The sequence below is a fragment of the Lolium perenne genome, chromosome 6 (genome assembly GCF_019359855.2).
Source record: "Lolium perenne isolate Kyuss_39 chromosome 6, Kyuss_2.0, whole genome shotgun sequence".
Taxonomy (NCBI): Eukaryota; Viridiplantae; Streptophyta; class Magnoliopsida; order Poales; family Poaceae; genus Lolium; species Lolium perenne.
In genome coordinates this window covers 139,502,939-139,516,910 of record NC_067249.2, presented here as the reverse complement: position 1 = coordinate 139,516,910, position 13,972 = coordinate 139,502,939, and the positions used below count along the sequence as shown (strand labels likewise).

Below are 13,972 nucleotides of genomic sequence, written 5' to 3'. Positions count from 1 at the left end.
TCTGACAAGAAACTTTACGGATTGGTACCGTATTGTTAAAGAATCAAGAATTGATTAAGTTCTATTGCAAACTTTTAGTAAACCTCACATTGTTGATTCAAAGAACTATGGTTTCAATTAGTACCTAAAGTTATCTTGTCTACGTGAAACTTGAAAGTTCAAATATGTTTGAAAAGTAAGGAGCTGAAAATTTAGTTTTCAGAAATAATCAAGGTATGAGATATATGTGATATCTAAGACCTTATTGCAAGATGATACAATATAATTTGGTGAGACTACATAAACTCATAAGTTTTATGGGAATGTACGAAGGTTGAAGACGCAAGGCGTCCCAATCCTCCAACTATTGGGGAACTAACGATATTCGCATATCCATGAAGTAATCGTCCTTAGTATGCATCGTTGCTAAGACTCGTCGTTTCGAAGCATCACGTGATGATCGGGTGTGATAGATTCTACGTGTGCATACAACGGGTGCAAGCCAGATTTGCACATGCGAATACCAAGGTTAAAACTTTACGAGCCTAGCATGTACAGACATGGTCTCGGAAAGTCGTCATGATATGATGGATAAAATTATGAGTGAAATTGTTCATCATATTACAAAGTTACTAATAGTGAAATCTGAAACACTTGTCATATGATGATCAACTTAAAGTAAGAACCTCAAGGTTATTGGTATTTGACCAACAAACCTAGAAGTTAATAATGTTAAAGTGTTTTTCTGAATAATGAGGAAAGCTAAAAGAGAAACTGCAAAAGATATTTTGGCAAAAAGAAAAGGAAAGACTAGAAAGTCTAGCTCAGGTGTATATAAATGATATACATGTTATGGTTGTATTCCTAGTTAAGTCACACTATGAAATTCTTGGGTATTAGTACTATATTGGTTGGTATGAAGTGTCATACAAAACAATGCAATACAAGAATACAATGGCCAAGTGACTGACAAGGAATATTATAGGAATGCACGTCTGGAACAAAATAAAGTGTTATTATGTTCGTCGTTAGCATTCCATCTAGCCCTTAGAATTTATAATAAAGAACTTAATAATTGTTATTTTGCTCTGGTCAAATGAAAACAATGAGTTGTTCAAATTATGACATTACTCCATGTACGATGGATAAGTTATTATAAATCTTAATGGTGAAACACACATACATAACACTGACGCTAAAATGCCATAAGGCAAATGATTTGAATTCCACTTATTTGTGGAACCGCCATTTAGGTCATGTTAGAAAGGAACGCATGAAGGAACTCCATGCAAATGGATTTTTGGAGTCATTTGATTTTTGAATCGTTTGGCGCTTGCAAAATCTTTTCTAAAAGTAATGACTAAAATATCGTTCATAGGCCAAGAGTTGAACGGACAACTAACTTAGTAAAAACATACATGATGATGTATGTGGTTCACTGGACATAGTTGTGTGCGGGAGATTCTTCTACTTCATGAAAACTTCAAACAATGAATTGAGTATATATATGTGGATATATTCGATAAGGAAGAAGTTTGAAACATTTGAATAGATTCAAATAAATTTCAGCATGAAGTGGAAATCATCGTAATAGAAAAAGTCAAATATCTATGATTGGATCATAGTGGAAATATTTGAATTACTAGTTTTAGCGAACATCTAAGAGAGTTATGAAATTGTTCTACAACTCACGTTTCTTGGAGTATCATAGTGATGATGAAGTATCCGAGAGATGTATCCAAACCTTGTTGGGTCATTGATGAGATAAAATATTAATGCCATTATATTTTTGTGGATTATGCTTTAGAGACTACCACTTTTACAATGAATAGAGCATCATCATGATCCGTTGAAATGACACCATACAAGTTATGGTATGGGTATAAACCCTAATAGTCTTTTCTTTAAATTTTGGTCTAAGAGTTTACAACCGAAATCGGATGAATGTATTTGTTGGTTATCCCAAAGATTTAATTGGGAATTCTTCCCACGAGACAAAGACAAAAGTGTTTGTCAATGTTTCTTATTTCCGAGAAATTGTTTCTAGTGAAGTATTTGAGTGGGAGGACAATATAATTTGATAAGGTTTATGAACCTGAGCATAATGATCAGAGTAGCGCAGCATCGGAATTGGTTTCGGAAGCGGCCACGACGATCATGGCTCCCATGACTACAAAGTGTTTTAGCCATGGAGATCGAAGTACATATTGAACCTTGTAGGTATGGTTTACTTTGTGATCAAATAAATGATTTGTGGACAAAGGATTGATTTTGAACAATGATAAACCAACTACAAACAAAGAAGTTATGATGGGCCCTGACTCCGTTAAAATGGCTATACGCCATGAAATCCAAGATAGATGAATATTTTTTGAAAGTAAATGGATCTATGAAATTGATGGACTTGGATGAAATATCCTTGAAGAAGCTCAACTTGTCGAAAAGTTGTTTACGACAAAGTTCAAAGAGATTAGATCTTCCGTAGCAATGCTTATAGTCTATTGGATTATTCTAGTAATCACTACATATTTCTTTTATGAGATATGCTAGTAGGATGGAAAATACACTACTTAACAGAAGTGTGTATTAAAGGTGTATACAAGATACAACCAATTGTTTTGCTAGTCCGTAGAATACTAGATAGGTATACGAACTTCAATTGGATGAAGTGAGTATCACGGAGTTGGAATCTTCCCCAGATGAAATAGTCAAAGAGTTTTTGATTTCATCAGAAACAATGAAGAGGCTTGCATTTGCAAGAAATGAAGTGGGAGTGCTGAGACATATTTATAATACTTTATGTAGATGACATATAGTTGGTTATAAATGATGTAATTATATACTTGATTAAAAAGGTTTCATTGAGAAATTAACTTCAATGAAAAGATATGGACTGAAACAAATTTAGTGTCAAGATCTATGAAGATAGATTGAAACACATAATAAGTTTAAGTCAAAGTACATAGAATGGATATTGAAGTAGTTCAATATAGAAATATTAAGAAAATGTTCTTGTCATGTGAAGTTTTTACAAGACTTGAGTGTATCTGACACTCAATGAGTAAAAACACATGAATGACTATAGATCACAAATAATATGTACACAATCAGATGTCACGTACTCTTAAAAATGTTATGAGCATGTACCAGAATGATTCATGTGATGATCATTGAAAAACAGTAAGAATATTCTTCAGTACTTAAGAAGAACCAAGGATATATATATATATATATAGTTTTGTATGGAGAAATGACAAACAAATCGCTGTAAGGTGTTGCACCGATATTTGTTTTTGTCACATATGAAAATAAAATTTCAATCTCAAATTAGACTAAGTGTTGTTTAAAAGGTAGCACAATGAGCTAGAAGTTGTCTATGCTAGATTTAGAAGAGTTCTAAATATTATGACGGATTCTACAAAAGAAGGCAGAGTATGTCATTGTTTTGACAATTACAAAGGATGTTAAAGTCAAGAGGTTCTTTGAGAACTTGGTGTAGTTCCGACAGAGTCAGAACTTTGAAGCTATATTGTGTGTGACAATATTAGTGACATATTTCAGACCGCGGAATTAAGGTTCCACCAGAAGACCAAACATATTTAATGCCGACTCATTTGGAAATGAGTGATGCGTTGAGACGCAAATGAATTACAAAATACATACGTTTCTGAGCATGTCAGATCCGTTGACTGAAACCTCTCCCGTGAGCAAAACATGATAAAGCACCAGAAGGCCAAGGTGTTATATCATTGTAAATGTAAACTAGATTATTGACTCTAGTGCAAGTGGGAGACTGTTGGAGATATGCCCAAGAGGCAATAATAAATGGTTATTATATATCTTTGTGTTTATGATAATGTTTACATACCATGCTATAATTATATTAACCGAAACATTGATACATGTGTGATATGTAAACAACAAAGAGTCCCTAGTATGCCTCTTAACTAGCTTGTTGATTAATGGATGATTAGTTTCATAATCATGAACATTGGATGTTATTAATAACAAGGTTATATCATTGTATGAATGATGTAATGGACACACCCAATTAAGCGTAGCATAAGATCACGTCATTAAGTTATTTACTATAAGCTTTCGATACATAGTTACCTAGTCCTTATGACCATGAGATCATATAAATCACTTATACCGGAAAGGTACTTTGATTACATCAAACGCCACTGTGTAAATGGGTGGTTATAAAGGTGGGATTAAGTATCCGGAAAGTATGAGTTGAGGCATATGGATCAACAGTGGGATTTGTCCATCCCGATGAAGAATAGATATACTCTGGGCCCTCTCGGTGGAATGTCGTCTAATGTCTTGCAAGCATATGAATAAGTTCATAAGAGACCACATACCACGGTACGAGTAAAGAGTACTTGTCAGGAGACGAGGTTGAACAAGGTATAGAGTGATACCGATGATCAAACCTCGGACAAGTAAAATATCGCGTGACAAAGGGAATTGGTATCGTATGTAAATGGTTCATTCGATCACTAAAGTCATCGTTGAATATGTGGGAGCCATTATGGATCTCCAGATCCCGCTATTGGTTATTGGTCAGAGTGAGTACTCAACCATGTCTGCATAGTTCGCGAACCGTAGGGTGACACACTTAAAGTTGGATGTTGAATTGGTAGAACTTGAATATGGAATGGAGTTCGAATATTTGTTCGGAGTCCCGGATGAGATCCCGGACATCACGAGGAGTTCCGGAATGGTCCGGAGAATAAGATTCATATATAGGAAGTCATTTTATAAGATTTAAAATGATCCGGAAGGTTCTATGGAAGGTTCTAGAAGGTTCTAGAAAAGTCCGGAAGAAACCACTTTGGAAGGCGGAGTCCCAAAGGGACTCCACCACCATGGCCGGCCAACCCTAGGAAGGGGGAGTCCACCTTGGTCTCCACCAAGGGTGCCGGCCACCCCCCCCACATGGAAGGGGGGAATCCCACCCCAAGTGGGATTCCCACCTTGGGTAGGTTTCCCTATCACATGGAAGGTTTTTGGGTTCGGGTCTTATTCGGAGACTTGTAGTCCAACACTTGGGGCTTCCACCTATATAATGAGGGGCCAAGGGGAGGGGGCCGGCCACCCTAAGACCACAAGGTGGCCGCACCCCTTAGTGGCCGGCGCCCCCCCTCTCCCAAACCCTAGCGGCCCTCTCTCCTCCACCACATCCCGCACGCTTAGCGAAGCTCCGCCGGGTTTCTCCACCACCACCAACACCACGCCGTCGTGCTGCCGGATTCAAGAGGAGCTACTACTTCCGCTGCCCGCTGGAACGGGGAGGTGGACGTCGTCTTCATCAACAACCGAACGTGTGACCGAGTACGGAGGTGCTGCCCGTTCGTGGCGTCGTGATCAAGATCTTCTACGCGCTTTTGCAAGCGGCAAGTGAACGTCTACCGCAGCAACAAGAGCCTCTTCTTGTAGGCTTTGGAATCTCTTCAAGAGCGAGACTCGATAATCCCCTCGTTACTACCATCTTCTAGATTGCATCTTGGCTTGGATTGCGTGTTCGCGGTAGGAATTTTTTGTTTTCTATGCAACGAATCCCTACACTAGGTGTTCCTGCGACGCAGCCAAGCCCGCGAGGAAGTCCATGGCCGGTCCTGGTGGCCGGCGAGGCGATCGAGGCCGCGGCCCTGGGTGCCACCGTGGCAAGGGCAGGGGCCGCCGTGGTGGAGCAGCTACGGCCCCACGCTCGCCGTTGCCTGCGCTCTCCTCGTCCTCGCAGGAGGAGCGCTGCTTCGAGTTTCTCCTCCGCATCGACGACGACCCACTCGGCATCAAGAGGCTACCGGACAAGTTCGCCGAGTTCGTCGACGGCGTCGAGCCGGCGCAGTTGCAGCTACGGGAGGCCAGCTGCAACTTCTGCCGCTGGACCGTGGAGGTCCAGTTCGACAGGCAGGGCAAGATGTACCTGCACACGGGGTGGGACAAGTTCGCCCGTGACCTCGAGCTCGAGCCCGGCTGCCAGCTCACCTTCCTCAAGGTGTTCGACGACACAGCCTGCCGCAGGCACTACCACACCGACGACTCCGGCTCCGACACCGATAGTTAGAATGTCGAGTGTTCTTTCTTTGCGACGAATCTGGCTACGGGCCAGACGAAGCCAGTAGTCGAGGTTTCTGGATGTTCGCCTCATCGGTAGAACCAACAAGGGCACCATCTCCACCCGCTGGATTTTCCAGTTTGGGTGATTGGGTGTGCCCTCGAATGTTCTTTCTTGGCAGCGAACATACGGAAATCAACACAACTTACTTCTTTTTTAAAAATTTTTATATTTGTGTCGACCATGGTTCAAACTATGTGTTAGTTTGTGTAAACCATGTTCCAAACTATGTATTAGTTTGTATAAAATCATGTTTCAAAATGTAATATTTGAAACTATGTTTAATTAATGGAGAAGAGGGAAAAAAGAAAAAAAAATTAATGCATCGCCCCACTGGAGCAGACCCCAGACGCAAACGGACGCGCGAACAAAAACGGTTATTTTAGCGTCCGCAGCGCGACACAAACGGACGATACCGGACATTAAAATGCGTCGCGGTGTTGGAGATGTCCTAACTATCTCCGTAGCTCCGCTCTTGGGGCCTAGCTTCTCCGCTGCGGCTTTTTGCAGTTATGCTTCCACCGAGGGTGTGCCACTGTTGTAGTTTCTCTCGGGCGACGAAGAGTTCCCGGACGAGTAGGTGTAGGTGGTGGCGTCGGCGTCGAACGACATGACAAGGTCGGACAGGGCTGTCGACGGTGGGTTGTGCGAGCGTGAGAGCGGGCTAGCGAAGAGCAGCGCATCCAGGAACAAACCAACCATCACCACAACCTCCACCAACCGACCTTTCTCCAGCAGCCTCATCTTCGTGCCGAGATCTAGCTACCGGAGGGGGAATAGCAGCGAGGTCGCAGCCTCGGCCAGGCGCAACCGCTAGTCCCTCAACCACGCCGCCGCTGGTCCCTCAAGCACATGTCCCTATCTCCTCGCCGATGCTGCCATGGAGAGCACGATGAAGGTTTTGAAGCAGATTTTTTGTCCATTTGATGCAAGTCCCAGAACTATTGTAGAAAAATTGTTCTTCTTATTCTGTAATTGAGATGCAAAATCCTGTGAAGTTTTGTGTAGCAGATTTTTTACTCTTTTGATACAAATTTACATAAAATTGTAGCGATTTTCTTCATATGCTGCAATTTAGGTGGAAATCCATTGAATGTTTTGTAGTCGAAATTTGGCCCCTTTGGTGCAAATCTACATAATAATTGTAGCGGGAATTTCCTTCTTATGGCGCAATTTATCTCCGGGAGATGCAAATCCTTCTACAGTCTTGTAGCAGATTTATTTTTGTTTTAATGCAAATTTGAATGACAATTTTAGCAGGGATTTCAGGCTTTTTTTTCAAGTCCACCGTGGAATGCTTGTAGATGTGTTGTGATGCACGACCATTGACCAGCGGTGCTAAGAGCGTTCCACGATGTTGCAAAAACGTCTTCTCGACGACCAGCGACGTCTTGTCCGGCGACCGACAGTGATCGAAAGGCGTCATTTCTACCCTAGGTATGCGGCCGTGCTACCAGGTAAGGGCATGAGTGCCGCCGTCGGTGTCGACGGTGCTATCACGGGTGGGCTGGGCGAGAAGCTGCCATTGACAAGGTTGTGGTGTTGCGAGGTTGCTACCAGCTGAAGGCGGCGGCGTGAGGAAAGGGTCATGGTGCTGCTAGCGCGGCGACACTGCTCCGAGCAGCGGCAATCTCGCCGGAGTTGCTATTGCTGATGAAAGTGTACGGGCGTTGCAAGCTTGCGGAGACGACGGGGATTTTTTCCTTTCTCTATAAACTTGTGCGGTCATGTGGGCGGTGGGGTCCAGCCACATGCACCTAGGGTTTCTCTACGTTCTGTACCCGCACCAAATACCGGGGACGTTTAGACTGCTCATAGTGGGAGTAACATAGCTAGTAACATCACACATCTCAAGACATTTTGGTGACATGACATGCTAATAAATAAAGAAAGAGAATGAGGTGGTAACTAGCTATGTTACCATAACATCACACACCTCAAGGCAAGATGAGTCTACAACATAATAAATGATACAATGCATGACACCACATATAAGTTAGTACACACTATGAAGGTAGTACCTAGACTAGTAACATGATATATGTTACTAGTATAAGTTACTCCCCATTATGATCAGCCTTAGTGCTTCCTTAGCTTTAAATGTCTGGCATCAAAATATCTGCCAAAAGATTTGCAATCATTAATTATTGCCTATATTTGGTATCCCTCTGTTAATGGGATATGCCAATATTTTGTTTTTTTTACTTCTAATATAAATGGTGCAGTAATTGGCCATACAAATCTTCGGACGATCCATGATAGCTTGTGCCCACCTGGTCATGGATATCAACCATCTATTTGTACTCATTCATTGAGGTGTAATCTTAATGCTATGATGGCTGGATTACGGATCTTTAATGCTTCAGATCTCCGGTTCAATTTCTTCCATCAATGTGACCAAGAGGACCTGCTGCTCAGGCCTATAAAGAGGAAGCGGACCAAGAGTGAGCACACCACACACATACCAACGCCGCTCACATCACAGAGAGGTTTTAGCCCCGTAGCACAAGCAAGTTATAACAAAACCACCTGTGAAGGCTACCACTGGGACGGCGATGGCTTCCAAGATGATCGGCGCCCTCTTCCTGGTCCTCCTGCTGGCGCTCACCCACAGCGATGGCCAGGTGTTGCCGCCCCCTTGCTGCCGCTTCAACTGTTGCAACGGCGACCGCGAATGCTGTGGCCCCGGGGACGCCCCTCTCATCGCCGCCGCAGGACCGGCCACGGCAGGTGCCCTGCCTCGCAAGGTCTCCGCCGGAGCTAGCGATCTAGGTGTCCGTCACATGTTCTCAAAAGTTATCTTTGGCCAAGCTAACTAGCCATGTCTGTGGGTGAGTTGGCACCCAGATAGTGTAGCTTACCTGGGTTCTATCTATCAATGGCCTATGATATTTAGCTTGTGCTTCTATTGTGCTAGCTGCATGTATGGTGGAAATTGGTCCATGGACACAGTAATAAGTGATTGTATCCTGCTGGATTAGCTCATTCGAAATCTATCTCCTTCTACTAGTGCCCAATACGACCCTCTTCCCGCAAACTCAAACTCATCAAGGGTTAGAGCAAGCCTCGAACTTGAATCAACTATAGCTACTCTTATCTGGATCACCGGGGCTTGTAAGGGATAGTCAATGTTTTATATGCTAGTTATCGGATCGGCAACAAGGGCAGCTTCCCCAATTTCGCTGCTCCCCAAAGTGATCGAGGTGCCTAATCGCCATCTACGCAAAACTAGCCTGAAACCTGCAGCATGCATGCTGTTATTCCTCTCATTCAAGCTCAAACTCAAGCGATCAAATTCTGAAGGTACACGTTAACAAAGCGATTCAGGTGCATGCACCAAAACCTGGCCAACAGTGGAGTTCTAGCACCACTACTAGCACTAGCTAGAAGGAGAACTTGAACACCATGTCATGGCTGTACACCTGCCCGGGCCTGACGATCTGCGACGGGAAATTGGGGCGGTTCACGGCGTCGGGGAACCCCTGCGTCTCCAGGCACAGCGCGTCGTGCCGGTCGTACACCTTGCCGCCCTTCCCCCTCACCCCGCTCAGCCCGTTGGCCGTGTAGAACTGCACCCCGGGCTGGTCGGCCCACAGCTCCATCGCCCTGCCGGACGCGCCGTCACGGACCACCGCCACCCGCCTCAGCTGCCGCCGCAGCCCGCCGCGCTCCCCGCCGTCCACCGCGCGCGTAGTTGGTGTCGTACCCCGTGACGCCGCGGTGCAGGAGCCCGCCGATCCGCGCGCCCACGGCCGCCGGCTTGCGGAAGTCGTAGGGCGTGCCGGCCACGGGCGCGAGCCGCCCCGTCGGGATGAGCGCGGCGTCCACGGGCGTGTACCGGGACGCGAAGAGACGGACCTTCTCGCCGAGGATGCTGCCGCTGCCGTGGCCGCCGAGGTTCCAGTAGGCGTGGTGCGCCAGGTTCACCGGGGTGGCCTTGTCCCGCACCGTCGCGTTCATGTGCACGCTCAGCACGTGCGCGTCCGAGATCTGGTACGTCACATACACGTCCAGGTCGCCTGGAAAACCTGTTGAAGTTCAGCTCTACTTGGTTAAAATCCATGCATATAAATACATCAATTCAGTAACAATAGGGCAATCATGTCACTAGGAAAAGTGACAATAGCGCAATAACGGTGAGAGAACTACTTTTTTTTCTCTCCGAAACGGGAACACACCCTCTGCATCAATTGGTGTATATGGCTTTTAATACTAAAAAAACTACAGGTAAATGTAACAAAGGTTGCATGTAGTGAGGGTGGTGTTATTTCTGCTGGGGTGTAAAATACACCCTTAATTATGCACTAGCCAATGGTATTTTACACAAAATGTTTGGACCAGTTATTAATTGTTAGGTCTAACAAAAGGAATATGCTAGTTCTCAGCTAGCTAAGAACTTAGTTTATGCTCAGTTAACTTCTGCACTGTTTACCGTTTGATTGCATTGTGATTTGTGTATATAAATTCTAAGTAGAGTTGCAAATGAGATTCGTTTAGTTGTAAATGATGATGCAACCAGTGACTGGAGCTGGTATAGAACGATGGGCCGCAAATGAACCAATGGTTTTTGCAGATCATTCACTAACTTAGTCCTGCCAACGCTTTTAGCGAAAGATTGTGTCATAAGCAATAGAGTTGAACCCAATAAAACTATGCTCTAGCTTCGCCACTGAAGCAATTAAGGAAAAATGATCCAGATCGTTAGATTTTCTTCGTGATCGTGCTAGTTATGAGTTGTTTTTGGCCGAGAATTTCAGAAACCGGCCGAAAACCAAAATTTTCGTTACCCTTAGGAAATGCTAATACCGGCCAATAAAACTTGGCTTAATTTGAATTTTAAATTGAAATCTCTATAAAATAGCTAACGTATACTATGTTTAACAAAGACCTATCAGTGGCGTGATGGTTAGGTGCAAAGAATCATCCTTCATGTTGCCTTCCGCTGTCAATACCTATCTCCTGCGATAACTGTTTTTTTGTATATTTTTTATGAGTGTGGTTTAAAAAATTATTGTAACTAAAATTTGATGACATCATCTGACTAAGAACGAGTCGATTGGGAAATAGTCACACCCCAACAAAAACCTGCAACGAAGAGTTGTTAATTGTTATACCAACATGAATTACATCAAAGCCTTTCGAAGTGGACTCGAGGCACTCGAGCTCCATCTTTTGCATCTTCACTAAACCATCTCTAAAGGTAAGGTTTTAGAGAGCTGGGCCACCAATCTACTGAAAACATGTCTCAAGCATTGTGCTTCAAATAACCCTTTTTTATACTATTAATTTCAGGAATTTCTCTCTCTAGAAAGTGGGTATAGTACACTCTACGAGTCGGAATTTTACCTCCTGAAATTTACTTGGATCATGTCATATCATTCTTGTTCCACTAGGCTCGTCTACAAGTGTATATGCCAGCTGACCAGCATGATGCGCATGAGCCCAGCTCACTAGTCACTACTGTTGTTGCTATTCCACAATGAAAAGGAAGGGGAAAAAGGGCCAATACCTACGCACGCAAAATGATTTCCCCCATATTGTGATACATATCAAACACAGGAATCTGCAGGCAGCTGCAACACAGGTGCCAAAGTTCTTCATTGCAAAAGGAGGTAACAAGTCTTATGTATCCTGGCACACCCCATCTAGCTACTTGCGCACGCACTCGTGATATAGAAAAGAAAAAGGAAAAACGCTTGGTCATACCAGAAAATTGCAAGGGCAAGTGGAAACTCAAAGAGCTGTAGCTATGAGCCTGTGGTTGCTCCAAAACTCCTTACCTTGCTCTCCGTCGAAGCTATGGTAGTACAGAGTGATGAACGGGGAGCTGCCACCTCCGACGTGCTCCTTCACCGTCCATACGACCTTGCTGAATCCTCGGTGGCCACCTGAACAACAACGGGAAAAAAGATGACCGATCACAGCTCCTAGCATGGCCTCTTGCAAGAGGGGGAAAAGAAAAAAAGAAAATCCTCTTGTACCGTACGTACCGTGGAGGGTGTTCTTGCCATCGTTGGGGAACAGCCGGTAGGCTTTGCCGTCCAGCGTAAACCTGGCACCAGAAATCCTGTTGGCAACGCGGCCGATCAGCCCTCCGAAGTAGGCCGTGCCGTTCTGCACATAAAACGCCAGATTTGAGACTGAGAGTGGAAACAAAAAAGTGCTATAATTTTGAGGTTTCAACCACTTCAAGATATCAAATACTACGTGGTTTTAACAAATCTAAGACATCTATTTATGAACGGAGTGAGTAATGGTGATTGGCATCATTCGACAAAAAGGAAATGGTTAGCAGATGAGGAGCAGAGGACGAATTAAGCAAACAGGTTAGGATTTAAGATGCTGAGAGACAAGGAAGGGGGAATACATGCTATGTACATAACTTAACATGATGAAGAAAGACCAGATGCATTCTGAATTGGACACGAAAATTGAGAGTACAAGCTGCATGCACAATATTTGCCTAGCACCTCTATAAATACTAGTGCCAGCTACAAAGACAATAAAGAACAGAGGGATCTATATTCTTACAACATATTCAGCAACTGTATCGTAGCCGAGGACTACATCTGCCAAATTTCCTACAATGAAAATGGAAGGTTCGAAAATTGTCAAGGTCCGGATAACTCATGTAGATAAAGTTAAGAACAGATCAAAGAACTCTGGTAAGAAAGAAGCATATCATTACCTCTGGAGTCGGGGAGAACGACAGACATGAGAGTAGCACCCCAGTTAGTGACCTTGATGGAGAAATCCCCCTTCTTGAGCTCATAGACGCCAACCATCTTCCTCCCGGCCGCTGCATCGGCAGCGCCGCCGGACAGACCCAGCACCGCCACAAGGCACGAGGCAAGAACGGCGACAAACAGTGGATGCAGGGCTCTCGCCATTTTCATCACAAGGTATTGCAGTGTAAGAAATCTACAGAGTCACCTAGAAGAGCACTGGTGCTAGCTGCTTATGCAGACGTGCGCGGAGGCGAGAAGATATAAAGTGGCCTCGTAGTTCCTTTCCTTGGTCTGTGTGACCACCTACAATATCTAGTCTTCTGTCTGGGTATGGTTATGGATATGGTCCTGTACCGATCTGCCTCGTGCCGCGTAAATTAGCGGTAGGCTAGCTTCCTCCCCTCTTCGGTAACTATCTTGTGTGGCGCTTCTTTGATCGGAACAAACGGATGGTGCTGCTTTGGCTGTGACTGTACATGCATGTTCGTGAGACTACCTGCCTTACAAGTATGGTGATCACACATGTCACATGATCAGGGTTTGAGTGACCGAATATGCGATGTAATCAGGCAAATACATGTAGCAAGAGTAGTCACGCGATGTCCTCGTAGATAGGTGGAGTACTTGCAGGTTTGGCGAGCGCTAAGCAGATTGTTAGTAACCCGTCACTATTGTTGGTAACAGTACTGCCCAATTTTGTGTAGGTCACAGTGGTGTAAGAAATTTCATAAATAATATTGAGTAAATTTTGTAGTTCGTTTCAAACACTAGGTGTTAAATTGCCAAAAAAAATCCCTTTACCGCCGATAAATACTAGTCCTACTAGCTGATGTAGTAAAAGGTGGCACGCGAAGTCAACAATAACACATGTGAGCAATGGTGATCGTCAGTAGTAAGATACACCGTTCCACTCTTTCACAGGCAGCTGATGCATACATCTGGAGTTAGTCTCTGGAGTCTCCGAACGTGCCTACAATGAGTCTTCTGTCTAGGTATGATTATGGATATAGTGTTGCCCCGGTCTGCCTCGTGCCGCGCAAATTAGCCGTAGGCTAGCTTCCTCCGGTGACTATCTTGTGTGGCACTTCTTTGATCGAACCAACGGATTTACGGATGGTGTTTCTCTGGCTATGGTTGTACA

General features: G+C 44.1%; 1 pseudogene; it reads right to left on the bottom strand.

Annotated features, from left to right (window-relative positions):
* Positions 1-9,337: 9,337 nt before the first annotated feature.
* LOC127326483 (uncharacterized) lies at positions 9,338-13,126 on the bottom strand (annotated as a pseudogene).
* Between the last annotated feature and the right edge of the window lie 846 nt (positions 13,127-13,972).